Source organism: Callionymus lyra, chromosome 3, assembly GCF_982586985.1.
Source record: "Callionymus lyra chromosome 3, fCalLyr1.hap1.1, whole genome shotgun sequence".
NCBI classification, from domain to species: domain Eukaryota; kingdom Metazoa; phylum Chordata; class Actinopteri; order Syngnathiformes; family Callionymidae; genus Callionymus; species Callionymus lyra.
This window is the reverse complement of record NC_141820.1, coordinates 22,026,717-22,050,863: the sequence shown is the minus strand read 5'-3', so window position 1 is coordinate 22,050,863 and position 24,147 is coordinate 22,026,717. Positions and strand designations below refer to the sequence as shown.

At 39.0% G+C, this 24,147-nt stretch overlaps 1 protein-coding gene across 1 annotated transcript in view; it reads left to right on the top strand.

Annotated features, from left to right (window-relative positions):
- Positions 1-24,147, top strand: part of plxnb2a.1 (plexin b2a, tandem duplicate 1) — a 152,232-nt gene that overhangs the window by 43,199 nt on the left and 84,886 nt on the right. Inside the window, exon 2 of the mRNA XM_087787043.1 lies at positions 13,845-13,893. The gene's annotated coding sequence lies outside the window, so the exon portion shown is untranslated. The remainder of the gene's footprint in view (positions 1-13,844; positions 13,894-24,147) is intronic.

The window sequence follows — 24,147 nt, the reverse complement described above, 5'->3', positions numbered from 1 at the left end:
TCTACGAATTATTTCTGACTCTTCTGATGAACCTTCTACAACTCAAGCTCCAAATTCTAAAAAAAAGAATAAGACAAGAAACTGATCCACATCAGGAAATCAATCGGTCCCTTTTGGTTTAAGTTCCTCGAGTAACTAATTACAATCCCAGGCTTGACTTCTGTGATGCCATCTGTAAGAACCTCATCCTCTCCTAATCCCAACATTGTTTTAAGAACTTGTGTGGCTTTTCGAGGGGCTTGACTCGCACTGGCTGTTTTATTGATGGACCTTCTGCTGCCTCTGGGCCGTCACGTCTGTAAGACTGGACACTAGTGTCAACCTTATTCTCTTCACCGTCCCTCAACTTCTGCGTGGAGAGAACCATATTTCTCTCAAAGTATTTTCTATAAAGTCTCGCTTCGGGCGAAACTCACAAAGACGAAGTGTGACGGGAGAGGCGCTCCGCAGGGTCGGTGGGCCGCAAACGGCCGAACATCTAATAGTGTAATAATGTACTCGCATCATTATCAAGGCTGTGTTGGCGTCCATCATAGAAGCCACATCAATGTTGTCTCGTGAGGACGGCTTATTGATTCCGAGTTGGTCACTCATCTGGCTTCTTTTTTTTCCTCATTACTTCTTTCTTTTCGCCCCCTTTTTGTCCTCCTCCTTCAAACACCGGATCAAGGAAAGCCCCTCTCGGTCTCTGAGGGATCGTGCGTGGCTTTGGTATGTGAAGTGACGTCGTCTTGACTTAATTAAAGCCAGACTTCTCTTCTCCGTACCATTGCAAAAGGACAAGTGACGCCATTCAATGATTATTTCTCTTCGCTCTCTGCAGCCATTTTTTTGCACCGAGTAATGTTTAGGGAAATGTGAGTTTTATTGTTGGAGATCATGTTTAATATATGCTCAGTTTAAGTTTAATATCAAGATTAAATCTCAACAAAGTTAGAACAATTCACTATTTATTACTCATAGTCTTTACGATCTTGTTTTCTTTTATCTTCTTCTGGATTCTTCCTGTTCAGCCAACAGCTGGATCACTAAGGTATTCTGTTTAATGGCTTAATGATCAGCTTTAGGACCTAAAGAAATCTACACTGCTGTTAAGTTTTGTGTCTCAAGAACAAGATGTAGTGTCGTTTTTATTTTTAACTTCAAAATCCATCCCACGAATCGGTTGTACCAGTATCTTCCTCCACATCTTCTTAACCCAGCACCTCCCGTTGAGCTGTGACTCTCTCAAAAATCTTTCAACTGTATCTCTGAACTTTTCCAGTCGATACTTTTACCACAGATTCTCGTCACCTTTTTTATTTGAGGCGCACAAGGTCGATCCACCGTGGGGTTAATCCATGTATTCTTTACATGTTGACCATATATTGTAGATGTTCAGGCCGTCGCTGATTCATCTCATGCTTGCAAACGGACGGTGATTCCGTGTATTGCTTTCCTTTCAAGGATAATGGGATTTTGCTTCTTCTGACGGACGCAGGAGGGGTTTGGAGCGTTAAATGTGTCCGACATGATGAAATGTATCAGCGTACTGTCACCGGCACACAACAGCAGCCACTGTATATTGTGCGTGGTAATAAAATGCAAATAGTGGGGATTTTTTTCATGGTAACACGGTTTGGGGTCTTTGAGATTAATGGTTTTTCAGAGCCTTGTCTCTCTATTTTCCGGAAATCCTTGACCCCTAATGGCAGCTTTGGATTGTAAGATGAAATAAGTGTGAAAACAAAAATGACAATATGGGTGTATATGAGCCGTGATTGAGAGATTGAGGTTAGAATCTGTCATCTGCTGTTTGTAAAACATGTTATTTTGGGGTGATGTGGTTGTCATTTTGTGGCCTAACTTTGATTTTTATTTTTTTCTAAATACATGTTCTGCTGCAGTTATGTTAGAAAGAGCTCTTGCTGTTTCAGCAAATCGATCCCGCGGCTCATTGTCCCGTCACTCAAAGTACGAGCGGGAATAAAAGTCAAAGTACAGAAGGATGATGCAGTTCTTACACCGGGAGTGAGTACCACACAATAGCAGCGAGTATTTTGAAGCACCTGAGAGAGAGAGAGAGAGAGAGAGAGAGAGAGAGAGAGAGCTGTGACACAGATACTCTCCTCCATCATTTCAAGTTTTATTTTAGTCGATTGTATTTTACTGGCAACGTGAAATGTTTCTTAAGTAAAAAAAAAACAACACTGGCGTCACTAATCATGTATTTATTTATGGTCGGTGTAATTATGATTTATGAGTCCAGCGTGTTATGATGCTCGAGGATTAGTTTTCCATGCGGCGTAATTAGAACTAATGTCACACAGCATCAGCAAACATGACCTTTTTAAACCCAGAGCATTAATGAACCGCCGCACATTTGCGAGAAGTGATTCTCCAAACTTGTTACCGTGGCGGAAAAAACCTGAATCAACCCGGGATCCTGACGGCGCTCTCATCAAACGCTGGCGCTGCCACTTCCTGAAAAAGATGAAACCTTTTTCTGGAAATATACTTGTTTGTCTGCTTCTCACGACTCCCGGCTGTCATCCGGTTAAATATGTGATGTGATTTTCTTGTTAAAATAATCGTTGAGGATGACATGTGTAACTGTAGTTAATGATGGATAAGGAGAAACCGTAGGAAGCTTTTTAAGGCACTGGACTCTTTCTAACTCCAGACTCACACCGAGCTCGGTGTTTTAAAGCTTGTGAAATGAAAGCTCTCTGCAGGAATAATTCAACAGATTGTTTAGTGCAACTAATGTGTTGATGTAAGTGTGTCTTAAATAGATGTTGGACTCTATTGTATCATCAGTATGTGTTCATTTGTACAAAACTCATTGAAATATTTACATTAGAAAATGCCCCGCCCACTGATAACACTTTTTATGGAGATAAACTCTTGTTTACCATCACACCCACTCTGCTGTGATTGGTCAAGCATCAAGGTTTGTCACCGCGTGTCATCAATCCAGGAAGTCTAGGGTGTGTGGTGTGATTAGAGCTGGCAGGAGGAGGAGTGAAGCTGTTATTATGTCATCATGGGCTCTCGTAACATCTCATTCGCTGAGATTTCAGACCGGGTGGGAGAACTTTATAAAGTAATAATTTCAAAACATGGCGTGATGGGAACTTACTGCATCTTGGAGAGGAAGACGTCAACATTTGAATCATGTGAGTCAGGAGAGTTGGGTTTTCACATTCGTTTTTCCCTTTAAGAAAAATAACAAATATAAATGTGCCTATTGAGGTATTTAGGTAAGAGACCTCCCTGGCAGAGTTCTTTGTCAAAAGAGGAATGGCCTCTATAATTTGGTAGAGCATTAGGATGCCTTGCTAAAAGGTACTGGGGACCTGCTTAAACGGAGCACCATTGTGCTCCAGTAATCCGTTTCCCTCCCGTGACGAATCTCAGCTGAGATATAATTGACTCCTCTTGTTCCCACTCGGTGGATAAATGCGTTAATAAACGTATAAATGCTTCTACAGTCTTTCCCCATTTGCCCTACAATTTTCACCACGGTGTTCTACCATTTTCCAGGTTACCTTTCTTTAGATATTACACCATGAATTCTACATAAACTGGATCACTTTTTCTCAGCGTGAATTTCTCTACAAGCAGCAGGAATCGGCTCGTTCCATTAGCGGGAGCCGCTTCCGTAAAAATAGACCTCTTAGGAAGCATCGAGGAAAAAGAGCGGAACAACCACAGGGTATTTATCGGCCACATACTCGCACAATCAAAGGTTAGCTCTCTTGTAACACAGTGATGAACAAGGCTGACTTTTTCCTTTTTTTTTTTTAGACGATGAAACGATAAACGGCAGTTATCCGTCTGATGTTTCTTATCAGCAGTATTTTAGCATCTGTCGTGTTTGCTCAGCTCGGATGGTGAAATTTTATAACCTATGAAATTATGTTTCTGTAAAAACATCAAATGATTTAACAAACTTCATGGTCGATTGATTCTCGCTGGAGCAACCGTCAGGTTTCCTCTCTAAACAGACACTTGTTGGATATAATGGCTTCGTTTGAAAGAATCAATCACAGCAGCTTCAAAGCTCTGTTTGTACTTCATTTATTTCCTTGTTTCTCGGGCCATGTATGAGAGTTTAATGTCAGTGGTTCTTTGGCATGGATGGAAGAAAGAAAGGCAACACTGTCGATAACAATGACATTGTTTTTGTCTATTTTTTGTTGGGGGGAAAACCTGAAAATTCTCAGTGAGTCCTTTTTTGAATGCGAGGGGTAAAGATCAATGGAGAATAAAAGCGTTGCCTTTGTGTGAGAAACGACTTTACATCAGAAACTTTATTACCATTTGAAACATCATTGATAGCAACTTAAAACAAGCTGCTTGGTGAATGAATAGAGCAGGAGGAACACACAGAATGCACTTACAACACTCTGTTAACAAAAGATTCAGGCATCTAGATGGTCATCTGGAGCACAACCAAGATGCATTTTCTCAGGTTTTGAGTTATGTCACTTGAATTCAAAAGTTACTTTTTGCCTGAGGTTCATTGAAATATAGATTTTTATTGTTGTGCACTGCTTTTTACTATTGGTAAAGTTAAGTAATATTTGTTGCTGAGCAATAGAAACAGTTAAAACTTTTAACCCTTGTCTTATCTCAGGGTCAAGGGGATCGGGTAGCCTGAAAACAAATGTGTTTGGGGTATCCCTTGTGTTGTCTCTGGCTCAAGGTGAACGACCTCATGGCTTCCATAGGTACATATGCATTGGTGGAGGTCCTTCACCTGGATGCAGAGCCAACAAGGGCTAAAGCTTAAATAAAGAAAAATGTGAAGAAAGTAAATCTTTTCATTAGAAAATGCCCCGCCCACTGAAAACAGTTTTTATGGAGATAAACTCTTGTTTACCATCACACCCACTCTGCTGTGATTGGTCAAACATCAAGGTTTGTCACCGCATGTCACCAATCCCGGAAATCTAGGGTGAAATAAATAAGCAATACATTAAAATGTAACTATACCGTGGATAATTTGATCTTTTATTTTAAAAAAATCTGAAACTTTGTTCATGTTTGTACAACAACGATAATCACAGCAAGAGACCAACATTCATCAGTATTGGGTTGAACCATGTCAGTCTCTGCTTTAGTTGTCAGAGGCTTGTTCAACCTCTTAATGAATGCAAAACCAAAACAATGACTTGGATGGATAGATTAAGTATCCGGCTCTGAGTTTGAATCTTGTGCTCTACCAAAATGACATGTTCATCCAACTTTTCTCTAACTTTTAAACTTCTAAACATTTAGCATTTGCTCATTGGAGGCATTCTTAATATGATTAAATCTCCAGGTTCCGTGGCTCGTCCCCGTCTAAACTCTGACTTGACGAACTATGTATCCTCGCTTTAGACGGACAGTTAAACCGGCAGAATTAAACGTCAAGCGACCGTCTGCCGCTGATGTATGAGGGCCGGAGCTAATTAATGAGAAGGTATCAACACGTCCTTCAACACGAGTCCGACTCGCAACCGTGAGAATAAAAAAAAAAAATCATTTACAAGGCCGTCCTTTTGCTGCCGTTGACATATGCCCGTGCGCCTGGTGTAATTGAACGCCGAACACAGACGGAGCAGCAGTGTGTGTGTGTGATACGCCGCCGCCCTCGGCTCTTCAAAGAGCAGCCGTAAAAACCGCTGGATCTTAATCGGATGGAGCTCAGACTCCACGTTGTAATTACGTCCCGACGAATTCCTGTCTGCACACTCCAGCTGAGGAAGCCGTGTGTGCTCCTCGCCGGTCGGGGAGGGAGGGGTGGTCGCTACTGTTTACAGCTGATGTTTGGGGGGCGGGGGGGTTCAGAAGCTGCAGGTGAAGTCACGCCAGCATTGTACGCAGACCGTTGATGTTTATGCAAGGTGCTGGCATGTTTGCACAGATGTGTGTTTGAATGTGTGTGTGTGTGTGTAGATTATCTCCTCCTCGCTCTTCTCACCAAGTTTATTTGGTCTCAATAGGATGTGAAAGGAAATCCCTTGTCTGCAAGGCTTCCACTGCAGGCTCAGACCTGTGTGTGTGTGCGTGTGTGTGAGTGTGTGTGTGTGAGTGTGTGAGATGCCTCGGCCATGCCACAGTGGATTAACCACATAGTAACCGTGTAACTGTGAAGAGGAGATTTGGAAAGGAGAACAGAGAGCTGAATCAGCTCCGGCAAGAGAGAAGCAAAGTCAGCTTAAGGTTGAAAAGGTGTGTGCTTTGAAAAACAACACAAGTTGCACGGAGACGCTCGGAGGAAGTGTTGTTTTTTCTTTTCATAAACTTGATACTCATTTGGCTGCAAGGATGATACTTTTGTATTTCTTAAATCTTCAGTGACGTGTTAAGAAATGATGCATCTGCAGTTTTCTTGTGGCTCTTCTCGCCTCTCTCGACTCTGAACATGATTCATACAGTAGTTTATCATCAGGTCACGTGACTAAACCATGAGTTCTAAAACATGCATTTAAAGTCATCAAAACTATTAATTGAAGTGTTTTCAATAAATAATAATAATTAATAAATGTTAGTATTATTGTGAATCTAAATTAACCTTTTTTTGTTTTTGTCATTTATAGCAAGAACATTTTAGTTTAGTTTAAAAGTCTGTAAAGTATTGCATAGAAATGGCACTGAATACATAATATTTTAAATAATATATATTCAAGATTTTCTCTTTTGTTGATTAGAATGATGCCCTTTCATGCACAAGGTCCTAAGATGGCAAGTGTATAAACAGGTTAGTAGTTGGATGGTTAACTAGGGTCGTTAGTCTAAACCTTACCAGGGAATAAAGCATCGTATATAGGGAGACTGTTTTTTATGTTGGGTAAAGTGTGGGAATTCTTAAACTGAACATTAAAGATTACAATCTGAGTTCTTGTCACAAATACACCTGTGATTTCAAATGAGATTGATGACATTTTCATCAGGATCAAGATCAGAAAATCTTTATTGCCAGGGATGTCGGAACAAAACAGGAATTTTGTAAAAACAAACTGTAATTTATCGCAGTGAAGTGGAAAAATCCAGACAATTACTAAGGCTCCAAACTTGTCTTGCACTAAATCACATGAGGAGGTGTTAGGGCGGGCGGAGAAAAACAGGCAACAGGGAAAAAAGCGTAAAAGTGAATTACAGCAGAGGTGCTCAGTACGTTGATCGTAAAGTATTGTAGGTACATAGTATGACATTGAACAAAGAACATCATCCATCCTGTCACTTGATGGATGTACACGTCAGCCAGTCTGACATTTGGCGTTTTCTCGCACACTAACCTCAGACTCAGGCACCAAAAGCATTATTTCCAGATAGTGATGAGACTGAAAACATTATTTATTCACTCTCTTTCATTATTCATGGTATTTGATTCTGTTAAAGTACATCTACAACTTTGTGACAAAAAATGTACATGTTTAATCGTATTTTGCAATATATATGGCTAATACAATGTACTTACAAATCATTGTAACACATTAATAACAACTAAATGAGTAGCATTTCTGGTAGTCAAATATGGACATTTTACTGCATATTAAAAAAAGTGTGGGCACCCCCTGAATTACAGAATTTAATTAAAAAGTAAACATGTCTCATGGTAAAAATTAATATATACTGTATGTCAGAGTACAGATTGGAATGTACTAGTAGGATCTGGAATCCTACTAGTACAGATAGAAATAGTACACATTCCATCTGTACTAGTAGGATTCCAGATGCACTAGTAGTAGTGCATTCCAATCTGTACTACTAGTAGAGATCTGAATATTGGAATTCCAACTGTCCTAGGACAAATGGGAATTCTACCAGGACAATCTCCAATTCTAGTAGGAGAAATTTGGATTACATCAAAGTGTTATTTTGATATAATCCATATCAATATTAAGATCCTAGTTCAATAAAAGGATTCCAGATCCTACTAGTACAGATTGGAATTCAATACAAATCCTACTTCTGAACTGGGATCTAAATATTGGAATTCCAATCTGTCCTAGGAGGATTCTAAATTATACTAGTGAATTCCAATCTCTACTAGGAGAGATTGGAATCCTAATACTGTATTGGGATCTGAATATTGGAATTCCAATCTGTACTAGGACAAATGGGAACTCTACCGGGATAACCTCCAATTCTGATAGGAGATAATACTATAAAATAATATCAATATTAGGTTCCCAGTTCAGTAGCAGGATTCCAGATCCTACTAGTACTAGATTCCAATCTGTACTGTGACATTGGATTAGGTAAAAAAGAAGCTAGAATGCATCATAATGGTTCACCAACCTATTGACAGTGAATATGCTGATGCCATGTCTTTGCAATTTGAAGTGCAGGCAAAACTCTTCTTGTGTACACTATCATGTACTTAAGGTGCTATTCTAATAATGACACCACTGCAATTTGAATGGCCCCGAGACTGACTCACTCGTAAGGCAAACATTGGTTCTCACATCAAAGGAAGAGAAAGAAAATGTAAGGAATAAATTGGCCGGCAATTGTGTGTCTGGCTCTCTCTCCGGAGAAAAAGCGGTGGAAGAGAACGGCAACAAGATTGCCCTCACGATACTTTCCCCTCCTGCGTCCCAGGGGTGAATCAGATCAAACTGTTGCATAACAATTGGATTAGTTCAATTCGGAGAAACTTGAATCCACTTCTTCCGTGGTTATGAACGGATCTTCACATGGACACTGGTGGTATTGACTGCCGGGTTTGAATCGGGCCACGGGTCCCGTGATCGGTTACATAAGATCCTCAAACAAGAGTGAGTGACGAAACGTGCCTTTTCTTTCATCACGTTTCATCATTAATTGCACGCCGTGGCGCTGCTTTTACTTCAACCTGGCTTCCACTCGAACCCCCCCGCCCCCCTACACTCCCCTCTTACTTGTTCAATGAGGCAGCCAGTCATTAAAGGAGAGAAAAGAGCTCCAGCTTCTGTCGCGTCTGGCTCTCCCACCGCTGGAATTCGGCTGATAAGAACCAGCCAGCTAAACTGATTTACAGGGCTCACCTTTTTCTGTCTCGCTATTTTTTTCTTGGGTTGGTTTTAAAAGCTCATGGTGTAATAAACCATCACAAAATTCACTGCCAGCGAAAAAAAAAAGAAGAAAAAAAGCAACAACCCTACAAATCCCATCATTGCTCTTGCTGTGTGTTAGGAATCAGTGAACCTAGTGTATCTCTCTGTGGTTTTGCACATTTGTTCCAAGCCCCGGAATTTTCCCCCCGAATTCCTGAAGTGAAACATACACATTACCATAACATTCCTTCTCTGGAGACATGATATGTGCATCAATATTATCAAGTCATTCCAAGAATGCAGCCTTACTTTTATTAAATTTCCCCCCACGATGAGCTCCTTCTGCAAAAACCCCACATCATTCCTGGTAAAAAATAAAACATGAAACCTCACTGCAACCCTTATGACATAAGTGTTTTTGCTGGAAAATCTCATTAGTAACCGAAAACTGCCAATTGTTTGTGTGCTGATCCTTTTAAAACCGTTTCTTTAAATCGCAGTCATTTCTTCTGTCCGTCTACACTTCACTGTTTCTTGAGGTAGATACAATCCTTTCCTCCCCCATTTCCCGCCACAAAAATCTCCCAATTTGCTGCAGAACCAAAAATGGCATTGAATATCTTCACGGGTATAAACATCGAGTTTGAACTGTTTGTATTGTGACAAGCCTTCTCTTTTGGAGGCTTTTAAAAAGTTACTTTTTAAAATCAAACTAGAAAGGGGCTGAAATGTTGATGTCAAAAGTAAGTTTTGATTGTTAATTTAAGCATTAAAGCACATTTCGTTGGCTGGTTTGAAAGTTTTTCTCAATTAATCACACAGAACAAGAGCCATTTTTTCTTTTTCCTTTGGGATCATAGACGACATCTTTTGAAACAAATCTCTGACGATGAAAACATCGGAAGACTTCTTATTAGCTCTTTAATTTTAAAAGAAACTGGCCTCAGCAATTCAACATTAACTCTACATAACATTTTCTTTTGGAAAATTGAGATTCTTATTTATATATTTATTTCTTCGCACATGATTTTCCTTGTTAGTTGTTCAATTTGCTTTTGGACGCACAAAATGCAACCATGCCGACATTGTTCTTGGAGACTCTACTCACTAAATCTGTTGGACTTTGCAAGATGCATGTGGATTTTTAAATGATACGATTGAAAAGCGCCAATTTGTGAAGTATGTGTCCACTTTTTATTTGGTATTTAGTGCTGCTAGTATCAGTCTGCATGTCCAAGTAGATAGTCAATATTATGGCAACATTTTATAGTTTAAAATAAACTTGAGAACATAACTGTACAATAAGCAAACAGAGATCATTTCCCGTTGGGACTGGGATGTAGACGAGAAGGTCTGCAGCTTATAAATTTAAACTTACAAATATAATATATTATTCATATATTATCAGATTATTTTTCATTTTTTTAAATCATCAAATTTGTTCCTGCTTAGTCCTCACTCTTACTAAACTTTGACATTAAATGGAGGTCCGTGAAACATCATCATACCTGCCACAAATGTTCCAAGTTAGACACCCCTGGTTTATAGATGGTAGATCTGACAGAAAACCAAGAAGTAAGAAATATCAGAATTGAAGAGACTTTTTTTAAAAACGGTCTGGAAGGACCTCTGACGAAAAAATGGTCAAAGGTACTATTTGGTTGAAGAGGTTCAGAAACACGGTTATGAAGGCCACATTCTAGGTTGAACACAGAACACCAGGGTGAGAATGATGTTTTCCAGGCATAAAAGAACATTTTCTCCGAGATCAAATCAACTTGTCAGATATCCTCTGTGTGTATCTGTATTCAATAAAGAAAAACAAATTACCACTGAAGTGGATTCCAATTGAAAAGACGATCCCTTGTGGGTTTTTTAACTCTTTTGTAAATGCGTGACGGTGCATAACCACCCCATTATCAGGCACCAACACACCCGGCTGTTCCCACAAATGACGGGCTGCTAATGAGATATAGAAATGTGACCCTTCCCTGGCCCTCGATATTGGATAGTTTATTAACTCTCAAGGGCGTTGGGTGCTGCAATATATAGGTTGTTTCTTTTTCAAAGTTGCGCGATCGATGTGTAGGTGGTTGGATGAATGCTTAACACCCAGTTAATTATCCACGGAAAGAAGTGAAATTAAATGATCGTGGCCTCAGAGAAAGACGCCACTAATTCAACTTAATGGTTTGTGTAGTTGTTTTGACAGAAGTTTGAGTATAATCACTTGCTCGGCATACTAATATTCTCATGGATAATGAATTGTAATGCACACTTTCCCACTACGCTCCCCCAAGGTCCATTATTAACCTTGAACATGATGAATTTAGAATTATTTCCACGATGGATTTGCTTAATTGTGATGCAAATGTTTATTCACAGTGACGAATAATCCCCTGCTGGCTATTTTCTCTTTTGCTTATGTCTGATTATGGATGAAAGTAATCCTGAATCATTTCAGGACATGGTTTTTTAAAATAGCTGACTTTGTTTTTCCTTCAATGTTACTGTCGCACTTGTATTTGTATGTTATTGAAGAAGAACCAAGAGGTTGTCGACTGGAAATTAGTGAATCCAGACAGGTCCATTTTAGAACAAGATGAAGCCCAGCATGTTATTCACAACATAACACATGTTATTCACAAAGCAATCCACACGAAACATCAAATTCATATCATCGTTTGTATTATACAAGACACAGTGAGGTCCTCGGTATGACTTTTTTCTGGACACTTCGCCAACACTTCCCACAAGATGATTTCCAAATCTCCCAGTGTGTGTGTGTGTATGTAGCTTCTCTAGTTGGACCCGAATCTCCAGCTGTACCAGAATCTAGGATAACAGTAACCCTGGACCAATAACCCTTTACGCCACCACAATGTCAGGGCTGTCCCTTGTTTCCAACCCTTTTTGCAGTTTTCACAAGGGTCTCGAGTGAGGGGACAATAGTATATTGAGTTAATGGTAGGTACATGGTGGGCTGGCATCGCACTGATGAAAAAATGATAAGGCTTTCCTGGCAATGACTGAGGACCAGAGGATACAATCAACTCCAGATATTTGCATTTATTTCGCTTTCCAAACTAATGAAAGCAGCTAATACTTCGTCAAGAATCACGTGTTCTGTAAATTCTGTTAAGCCAGAGTCAAGTACGGGATAATACTTCAAATATATACTTGTTCTTACAGTTACGCAGTATATATTATCGTTGCCCCTGTTTCGTGATGTGTATAATGTCCCCAGAATTCCTGGAATTCCAGTATTCTGTCCCCAGTCTTTGTCATAACTGAAAGAAAGAAATCCAGACCTAGGACCAGAAATTATACCTTCACTCTGGACAGGGAATGTCTGATTTTTTTTTTTGAAAAGCCACCTCGTATTACAACAATGGTATTGGCACTTCTTTGATGTTTTGTTTTTTCCTTCGCCCAGTTAATTTAATTTCCACCAATTTGTTTGTCGTGTCCCGTCTCTCCTCTCTCCCATCAAGAGTCGCTGTGATTCATGATCCAAATCCTATTCCATTTTTATCTCCTCTTAACGGGCAATTTCACTCGCATCTGTTTCATGTAGACTATGAATTCAGAAGCACAAAATAGCGTTGCCAGTTTGGCTCCCGCCAAACTCCGGCTCGCTCATCCCTCCGGGCGTTTGAGCACCGGCTTCACGTTAAGACGGGAGGAAACCACGCTAATAACACGGATCTCTTCAGTGCTAGTCACAGCAACATGGCCAGACTTTGATGAAATCCTAAAAATTAGTATCTTCTAAACCGGTTCAAATCCCCTTTTGATAGTCAAACTACGTGTTGCTGACTCGAGGTTGATCGGTGATGCGAGGTTGAATAGTTTGGTCCAGAACGCCGACATCTGTTCAGTCAGTGACCACGTTAGATTATATGTCTATTAAGTGTCATCGGGGTGTTTTGTTGTGTGTTTCCTTGTGTTTTCTAAGGCGGCCATGTTCTGCAGAATATATTCTAGTCTCTTTGTGATGCGTTATTTAGTTGAAATAAACCATTCTGGACTTTTGGCTCTTCATGAAAAGACACTGAAGATATGATGGTGTATACTTTCACCAGGGTGCCAGTTATTCGTCCAGGCTACATTACCTCTGTGTGACATTAGATAGACGGATACAGTAGATGGAACTTTATTACAGTCCATTCATGCACAAGCTCAACCAACTATACCAGTTCATGAGGTGTGTGTTAAACTCAAGTTGCCGGAACATTCTTTTCAAAAACCATGACACGCATCAATTGAATAAAGATGGTGTTGTTTTTTTCTTTTTATTGTATGTGTGTGTGTGTACGTGCCTGTGTCTGTTTATGGTATTTCATTTTGATGTTATTGGAAAGCCAGGGGCAGTTGCTGTTTTGTGTCCATGTTTCTTCTAGAAAGTATCACAAAATGTGATTATTAACAATTATATTTAAACAACGGAAAGGGAATCTAATTGTATAAATATATTTCGGGAAGAGAGCTTTTTCACTTTTAAATTCAATGGTCTAGCACGAGTTGAATTGAATACAATTTTGTATTATTTGTTGCTCACCAGCACAGTCAACCAGAAACAACAAGAAACTGTTTGGATCATGAATTAAAGTTCTCAAAAGCTATTTTATAAGACAAAGTCTAATTGGTAAATATTGCGGACACTTTTTTGTGTCGTTGCATGTTAAATGTTAACTTTTTTTTTTAGGATACAAAAGATGAACAGTTGATGACATAAAACTGACCCTTAAATCCGTTTTCAATACATGGGATGATCTGAATTTAATCCTGAATTTGTGTCTTTACTTATGAATTGTTTTTGTTTTTTTTCAGGAGAGGAACTTGATGTCAACACATTTCACCAGACCAGCTCGATAAACAGGTGAGAAAGATGATGATAATAAACACAAAACTTTAATTTCAAATAATCAACTGTGGTCTAAATTTAGCAGTTTTCTAAATGCCCGTTTTTTTTGGTATTAAGTTGTATTAAGTGTTGTTTGTTCCCCATTTTATCTATTCAGTTAATTGGTCTGAAATCTTTATAAATGCTCTCCAGCTAGAAGCCAGATCAGTATTTTAAATTACTATTAATTTTGTATGATAAGCAGCAGATGTTGTAGAGGCTGTTTGCTCTCATAACTATCTGCAAACTGGGCTTTAATAACATGTTTTTTTGTAAATTACATTCTGTTATTTGTGTGATGAATATTGGGAGAAGTGGTTGATGGGGCTGACACAGCAGAATGTACACCAGCTCATATCAAAGTGATGGGGAACTGACAGTGAGTTAGGGAGCCCAGTTAGTCGGGGGGATATCTGGATTAGAGCCAGTAGTAGGATTTCTGGTAGCCAGTAAAACATGTCTCTATGGGTCCATGTGAGAGAAACATGTCACCAATATATCACAAACTTTGCTGAGTCTGCATAGATGTACAAGAAGAGCTGTCACCTGTGCTGATCCCACCACCCTCAGAAAAGAAACACCAGTTCAAATGACTCACAACCGTCCTAATTCTTTCATTATTTTTGTTGGACTGGGTTCATGTTTAAGAAGTTGACTGTTCTATTCTTTGAACGTCTTTACATGTGGAGGCATGAGCTGCCAGTCAAACATAGATTTGCACACACATCTCTAGCTGGACCTTGTTAGCTCAGAATCTGCTTTGAATGTACAAACTTGTTTTAAGTTATTTCTCTCTTTCCAAACTGTAAAGTTTGACTGTTTTCATCTAAAAACATAAAGGCTATGCCTTGATGTTTTCCCTCCTGAACTTTTTCAGAATGTAATGAGCATTGCAACCTCCCGGGGGAGAAGTCCACACATGTTGTTTTATTGATAAATCCCTGCACTCACACAAAAGGCCTCTCTCGCTCCCTCTCCATAGGCCACGTCTTATAAAATCCTTGTAAAGCCAGTTCATTAAACGGCACTTGCTGTGTCAACACATAGCTGCACAAAGGCTAATTATTTTTGCCCTAAAATTCCTTTTTTTATCTTCAAATGCCCGGTAAATCTCGGTGATGCTTGGCTGTGCTGGAGCTCACAGGAGTTTCCCACAACTGATAAACAGTCCATCTTATAAAGTCAAGTTGAGATTTTATTCGTTTATTTCATTTCAGGAGTTTCAGGCAATTAAATTTCCTATTGGGCCACAAAATGTTATGTGACTGTTGTGAGGAGCTGTCGAGACACAAGAAAGTAGGGACGAAGAAAAGTGGCTTCAACATGATTATACACTTAAAATACTAGGATAAATAGATTTAAAGTTGAATACTGTAGATGAGGAGATTGGACATTTTTATATATTCGAATACACTGTACATGTGAGAAGGAATTGTCATTTGGTACAATTTGATTTAATTTCAATATAAATCGTAAAAAGTTATGTCAATAAATGCACTTATTCATTCCAAGATCACAAATTGGGCTTGTTGTTATTTGTGTTACATCTCTAGTTTAAAAGTGAATAATCTAAAATATCATCACCACTTTATTGTTTGTTTGTGTTGCTAAGATCATTAAATATGATGTGACGGCTAATGCTAGTTAGATACAAAGCTCATGCTAGTTAGATACAAAGCTAATGCTAGTTAGATACAAAGCTAATGCTAGTTAGATTCAAAGCTAATGCTAGTTAGATTCAAAGCTAATGCTAGTTAGATACAAAGCTAATGCTAGTTAGATTCAAATCTAATGCTAGTTAGATTCAAAGCTAATGCTAGTTAGATACAAAGCTAATGCTAGATAGATTCAAATCTAATGCTAGTTAGATTCAAAGCTAATGCTAGTTAGATTCAAAGCTAATGCTAGTTAGATACAAAGCTCATGCTAGTTGGATTCAAAGCTAATGCTAGTTAGATTCAAAGCTAATCCTGGTTAGATTCAAAGCTAATGCTAGTTAGATTCAAAGCTAATGCTAGTTAGATTCAAAGCTAATGCTAGTTAGATACAAAGCTTTACCAGTACCGTTACGACGAAGCTGATGGAATTTCCCCTAAATAATTTCTTATTAAATGTTGCTTGTGAGAACAGACGAACTCAAAAAATGGAACAAGTGAAGGTGATACTACAGAAATATGGTTCACTACAGTTAGACGTGATCGCGGACCACGACACTCCTGAAAACATGTCTATTCAGCACAGATTTCTTCATGACTAGTTTTGAGTTCTGCAGAAATAAACACCCAGTTTCATGCAGGTTTAATTGGGCTATATCCTGAGCCACGCTTGGATTCATGTAGTTTTTAAAATCCGATCTCGGTCACACTAAGATGCAAGAGAATGCATTACCAGTCACTGCTAGGATCGGAACACATGCCGTCACATTGTCCCGTGAAGTTATGTATTTGGCTTAGAGCTTTCACAAGTTTAGTGCTAAACTTTTTACAGACGGCTCAATTAACGTGGCATATTTTCTCAGCCGAAGCTCTTCACTCATGTCACAGAAACGTTTCATCTCGAGCCGTCGTCCTGCTCGCTGTCAGCCCGTCGACTGCTGCCGCATCACTTTTATTAAAGCCATCTGTTCGAGTGTGAAGTGTAAGCAACCCTTTATATGACACCGCTGGGGGAAGATAAAGTGCTGGATAAAAAAAATATAAAATAGAGGAGCTGTCTCCGATTTAAATATTCGCCATTTCTGATGTTTGTCGTGATGTTGTCGCCGTGTCAACCCGAGTTGTCCACCGGCTAGTTTAGATTTCTTGACCGTGGCTTCCTGTTGTCCTGCTGCTGTAGGAACACACACTCTTGGGATGTTCAGTGTGTTTCATCTTATGTCTGAGAGGGCGTTTGTGTCTCGGAGGAAGAGGCAGATGCTCCGGCTGCCTCCAAACCCTGCGCATGTTTTCACTTAATATTCAAACAGGTATTTTGTCAGCAACGTCCTTTCTAACTCATTAAAACCCCTCTTAGGTTTTTTATGCGAGAACATTGATCCGTTCCCTCTTTGTGTGGACGAGAACACGGAGCCCTTTACTTTATAGTTATCGATGTAGTCGAGCTAATGTTTACTTTCAGTCATTTTATTTCGAAACGTGTCAACATTTTTGCCCAAGACCAGAATGTGCTAAATAAGTAGACTTGAAGTTTTCATGCTAGACGTGTAGATGTCATTCTTTGTGGTGCAAGTCACTGTAACGGCAAAGATGTTTGTAAAAACATGATCTTATCTTTTAAAAAACTTCTATACTCCAGACGCCAGATTCGATTCGGAAAAGGCTTTGTGTGAACTTTAGAAGTGATGTGAGCAAACTGAGATTTTGAGTATGAAAGTATGAAAATAAATTCTTTGTAAGAGAGAAAGAAATTGAAACTCCGAGGTTGAAGGCCAAATATTTCCAAGGCTATCGAAAGAATAAATGTCTGTAAAGACCGAAATTCACCACAAAGAAAATAATAATAATGTCATCTCTAATAGCTTTACTACTGACAACACCAAAAAAGGATAAGGTATAAATAAGAATAAAACGATAAAACTAACATGAAAATATATGTAGTTAAGTATCGATCAAAAGCTTTCGATACCGGTAACAATACCTTAACTTCGATACCGGTTCCTGAACAATACTTTTATTCTAAATCAGTTTTAGATTAATTCAGACAAAAAGAAAAATGACATAGTAATTTTCTTGAGTTACATTTTTCAGCAAATTTCCTTAAATATAATTGTAACAAGTTTTTATACTCAAATACTACCGAAGCTTTTCAGTCCGTGCCCTCAAATAACTGTAGTTTGATATCCAGTCTTTGTCAAGGCTTTGTCAACATAAAAAAATGTTTCGATTTCAGTGAATAGAAAAAACTATTTGGTGTGGACAAAACCCCTAAAATGTCTGAAACAAAACTGGTTTGATGTGACTGACTCTGTCTCTGTGTAGACCTGGACAATAGATTGCATTCGTTTTTTTTACAGGAACAGTAGGCGTCCAGATGAAGTCAGACTTTTATATATTCAATAATATTCACATGTGTATGTAATACACTGAAATTATAAAGCATAATTGGTGACAAATACTGTTAAAGATGAATGTTCAGTGGGACTCAGAAGTAGATCAGCGTAAAGTGCTGGTGGATTTCTGCCAACACAAGAGAAAAAAAATGACAATTCTGAGTGGATTTCTGCTTTTTTATATTATATTCTGCCAATCATCTTGGTTACTTTTGCATATCTGGACGAAAACAGAACGTCTCCTGTAGAGAAAATTAGTTCTGTCTTTCAGAGCCAGTCTATAGCAGCCATGTGAGATGCAGTAGTTTCAGCAGTCACCTGGCAGACCTGACTTTTCACACCTTCCTCATCAGACTTTAATGTTAGCGGGATGTACTTTGAATACTTTATCATTAGAATTTGCCATTTCTCTGTGTCTTGTTGCTCCATTTGGATTCCAGGCAGAACTGATGGCGAATAAATGTATTAAAATGTGCACAAAGAAGCAAAAGAGTTTTCTTGAAGCGTCGACACAGGTTCATCTTATGGTGTTAATAAAGTCAGACTTTTCTTTCTAATGCGAGGTTGACCACGTGAGCTGGTGTGAACCAAGAAAACGGCCTCATTTGGTGCGATTCCTTAATAGGTGAGAACGTGATCTTCGGAACTTTATCTCGTCGTCCTTATTATGAGCCAACAATATGCTAATATGCCAATATGGGGACATCATGAAATGAGAGACTCATTCTGTATTGAACATGCATGAATGCTGTGCTGATGAAAGCTCGTACTGATAATAGCTTTTTTCATTATGTCTTTAGCAGAGCCCCGCATTTCATTTTCTATCTCCGAGAGCGAGTGACGAGAGAAATCTGGGGTTTCATTCTTCTGCTGTCATTTCTCTTTAGAGTTACTGTACTGTTTTTTTTTTCATGAGAAATGCTTTATTTTATGTTGCATTTTCAGATACGAGAGGATGGTTCAGTGAGCGAGGACGTGTGTTGTTCTCAAAATAGTCTTGCCCAATTACAAAGAAAAAAAATCTAATCGGGTGTTCCGTGGCGGGGGGAAAACAGTGGGGAAGGGGTCACGGGTGGTGGAGGCTCATGGTTGCCGTCTGCCTCGTGGAACAGACCGGCCACTGTTCTGCTCACATTCTACAAAGGGCCGGTGCTGGAAGAAAGGTGTGCCAACACAGTGCACAGAAGTTTGTTGCCTACAGGCTGCTGAAGGCGCCAACAGAGGGCTTTTGAGAAACAAACCTTGACCCAAAACGACGTCGACCCGGGATGATAAGACGTATACGCTGTATGCAGCCAGACGTCTGCTCTGAAGCCTTATGTGAATAGAACTCCTAACGTTTTACATCAGGTCAAATGGCAGATAATCTAGGCATAATTTTACGTACATATATGTGCCCTTTTTTTTTTTTTTTTTGCAGTGGCGGCAATACATTGCATTTATACCAATAACATTTCTTTGCACTGGAGTGAAAGTGTATTGTAATTATCTTATCTTATCAGTTTCCTGTACTTGAGCAGACGTAACCATATAAAGGTCGTACCCACCCGAACAACACAGCCGGAACACAATGTTAAAAAGTAATAATTATCTAAGATGTTTTGTCATCATTAATGAAACATTTGTCTTTAACCTGTTAACTATTGACTCAACAAAATATTTATTTAATTTTTTGCTGAACAATACATTTATACCGATATTATTTATTTGCCCTAGAGTTAAAGTGTGGCATGAATGTTGTTACTGGAATATCCTAAAAAAAAATATTTTTTAAATTAAACTATGAGGCACTGAGACAACTTCCGTCCAACAAGGATCTATTTTCATGAAAACTTTAACTAAACTGAATCAGAGTAAATAACAAAAAAAGTAAACTGAATGGTAAACAAACCTACACCTCAGGGTGGATATGCTTCGGTGGTAACAAGTAGTTGTCTAGTGGATGAGTCTCTAGTTTTCACAGCTTAAGGCAATAACGGTAGTTTTCTTGAGCAATAATGTCCCTCTGTATACGTCTATTTTATATCTATGATTTATCTAACTGTATATATGTGTGTGTGTGTGTGTGTGTGTATATGTGCCTTGTCTACATGTTTTATAGACTCCTGGAATGACTTGAACATGAGCATGTGTAGACTATTGAACTCTTAGTGAAAGTTTTAGGGGGAGGGCAACTTCATTAGGTCGAGGGAAAGGCACCCCAAGGGACTCCTTTTGTTAATGGTCAGAAGCCGGAAAGGGGGGCTGAAGACCCTCCTGAAAATGTTCAATGGAGTATTGAAAATGGAAAAAAGGATGATTTCTTTTGGCAATTATAAGGCCTAAAAGGTCTTTCTGTCTGTTTTCAATACAGCTTTTTCACCTTGTTATATATATATTCTTTATATATACTTCCTTAATAAATTACTTTTCTAGATTTAAATAATGACCAGCACCTACTGTAACCTCCTCGGCAGATTAAATATTTATCTATAACCGATAATGATGTGTATTACATATTCCAGGCATTCCAGATGATATCTTTATATGATACCAGACCAGCTCCTGCAATTTCCACAATGTTACTGCAGGAAGAGAAGGTGGATAACGTTACCAAATAATTAATGATAACGATCTGTTCGCACAGGTGACCTCGGCTCCTGATTCCATTAAATGGATTCCCTCGGATGGAGACGTTTGCGCAATCACTTCATATCAACCTAGACCTAATTGAAATGGTCCAACACATAATGCATATCAATTGAAATTAAACTGTTGTTGCCACACGTTTCACCGAAAGGACCTGTTTTTTAAAGTCTGTGCTACGAAGATGACAAAATGATTCTCTTTACGGTTATTGGTCGCGCCATGTGAAGACCTTAATAATGGAGGCCTGACCGCAGAGTAGAACGGATAATCAACTGGTTACATGACTCATTTGGGATACAGATGTCTTCATTTATTTTCTCTCAGAAAGATGCTTGCACCGTGCAGCACATTCGTCCCACCCCGATGCGTTGGTCCTTTGGGGAATCTCGAGTATGTTGGAACCTAGAAAATCATTTGGGGAAAAAGTTCCTTTGAGTGAAATACAAAGCCGGATTTTTAGCTTTCTAATGACCCACATCCTTGAGTTGACGGATATCTGTCCTGCTGTGTTCTGTCTTCTGTGTCAGTTGCCTGTTCTTGAGCAGACTGATGTTCTTTAAGAGCACACTTCATTACCGCCGAGCCCCCTCGCCGACTCCCTCCTCCTCGAGGAGCATCAGTTGTGTTGAGCTGAACCAGATGTGCGCCCCTCCAACCTCCAGAGCCATCCATCTCTGATGCAGCCTGATTCTGTCTTCCTGTGTGGCTTTCAGGAAGTTTCCGCGCTGATGGGAGCGAGCGTTCAGCCGCACAGGAAAGGCATTAATGAACATAATATTGGAAAATTTGTGGAACAGAAAAATATGTTTAATGCTTAATTAAAGTCCCATGGTATCTTTAACAGGTTTATTTCCAGTTTCAGTTGAGGTTATACTATATACTACTTCTAAATATATAGTTAAAACACAAAAAATATGAAAAAAAACAACTTTTGTTCAGGAAACTACACAATAGCGATGGTTAAAATGGATGATGGACTAATGGTTGATGATGGTTGCAGGATTAACTGCAGTTAGCAATGTTATGAACTAGTTAGTATTGGATACTAACATTGTATCCACAATAAAGTTTCTATTATGCATTCAGGGAGTAGTAAGATTTAGCGTTACGGGCACCAACTACGCAGTAGAACAAATAAGTCGTATAAAACTGTGTGGGAACTCGCCTGCCAGATGCCTTGGCTCCTGAAAAGGTTTGAGTGATGTCAGTACAAGATACTGTCTTTCTAATAGCCAGAACTTTGTAAGCATGATGAAATCAAGATCTGTAGGATGGGCATGGATTTAAAATTTCATGTGTTTATTTAATTAATTATACTTTCATTCATCCATTGAATTTATCTATTGCTGCCAAGTGGATGTGGGATTCCCAAAAATGAGTCAAAAGTCATCTTACAGTAATGTTGAAACGTACATTATTTCCAGTCAAATTAACCGTTTTAATGACGTGAAATACAATTTGAAACATTTTTAAAAGCTCATTAAATTGACTCGTCGTTTCATATAAACCTTGTGACTAATTTGAAAACATGTTCTGAGTTGTGTGGCTGGTGTTTCTACGGTCGGCTCGACGGGCTTCGTTACCTGTCGATGACTCCCGGGCTACAATGAAGAAGCACAACATGTTTGGAGTGGGCTGAGACTCTTTTTGTGAGCGGGAGGATGATGGTGACAGTGCAGGGGCGGCTGACGTGCCGTGGCTAACCCTCGCTGGTAATGCCGAGAGAAAAGTGTGCATGAAATGCGCGTCTCATCTGTTATAACTTCTTCAAATGATTTATTTTCCCATTTGTAGAATCTCATTTCCAATACTCCAAGAAACCAGGCTCAAAACTGTAATGAATATATTTTACACCAAAGCTGACTGGCTTTTATCTGTCATCTTCCAGTTGTGTATGTTTGTAACTAACAATTTGGGTCTTAAATAAAAACCTCTCCAGGGAAATAAGGGAATATAACCGTAGCTAATGTGAGATAACACAACTTTTAAATCCTTGGAAATGGGTTTTTTCGTGAAGGAATGATGGCGTTGGATGAGCAGGATCCAGGAAGTAATTGAAGGCTGAGGGGAGAAACATGGAGGCAGACACACTCGGGGTCCCTATAGAAACATCATTCTTTAATGTTCTCATATTAGTTTTTCCGAGCATGGTCCCACACCTTTGCTTACTTTTTCATCTTCAGTGCTGCGAGTATATAAACACAGTTCAGTTTATTCCACATTCCTTCCCGTCTTTCTCCTCATCCTTGATCGTTCTGATCTGGCTTGAAGTCAAGATGGTGAACAGACTGTTCTGGTAAACTTTTTTTTTTTCTATTGCCTTCCAGTCATGTCCTCAGTTCATGTCCTTAATTCACTTGTAAATCCCTGTTGAATGTCTTTACTTTTCCAGATTCCAAATTTGTATATGTAATACATAAGTCCCTTTTAATAATAAATATCTTACATTTGAACAGTGATATTTGATTTTTTTTTTGTCATAAAGTCTTTGAGTAAAACATTAGAAATAGGACTTATTTTTATGGGGATCTTTTAATCCTGTTAAAATGGAGAGATGGCAAAAATTACTGATGCTGTCGGTCCCATCTTTCCCATAATCCTTTTATAAATTTGTAGTGACCCCCGTCTTTTACAACTCATTCAAATATTCATTTAATTTAATTGCAAAAGCTTTTTGTCAAAACTTTGTTAATAAAGTTAAAATGAACTCTGTAAGAGACATTTGCTGTATTTCTATTTCTTCTTCTTTTTATGTACATGAACACATGAACCACTGGACCAGAAGCATTTCAAGGCAGAGGCGAACTGGGTCAGGGCGGGTGGTCTGTGTATGACAGAAATATAGAGCATTTTATTTAAGTTTCTTGGGATTCTTTGTAAGCACTGGGGAGTATTTCAGTGTAGGACCAACACTGCACTAGACTTTTTTTTTTTATCTTTCTTTTTTTACTTTGACTTATGTCCGTGTTTCACAATTGATATTGATCATTCCACCCAAGGTTCTCCACTGCCAGAAGATAAATATTGTAAATTCCCAACGGCTTTGGACGTCTGTACTGTGCGATGTAGGAAGAGTTCAGTGAACTTCGCTGCTGCTACCAGCTTTAATAAAAACAGACTTGATCCACTGAGCCCTCGCAGCGTCTTTAGAAAAGTCAAAAGTACAGTAACGTTATTTTTTCCATGAAGTCCTTCAGTGCAAGGGTTGTTTATCTTGGTTGACGGATCATCTTTCCCATGATCTCTTCGCCCGAGTTACATGAAAGGCTTGGCGGCTCTGACGTCAGTGGAGTTATACTCCAAACATCTTTCTTTCCCGAACCATCCCATGTTTCATCGCTGTAAATAACCCTGATACATGAAGCACAATGATTCCCCTTTAAGAACAAAAGAGACACTTTGCATCACAAAAACAACTGTCGTGAAACTTGTATTCAAAACCATCCGCCAATGACGTGGAAGAGACAAATTGGTTCTGCATCAAATATTTGAATTGTTTCTCACTTTGAGCTTTCTTTTCAAAGTGATGTAATAAAGTCACACGGTTGTTATGA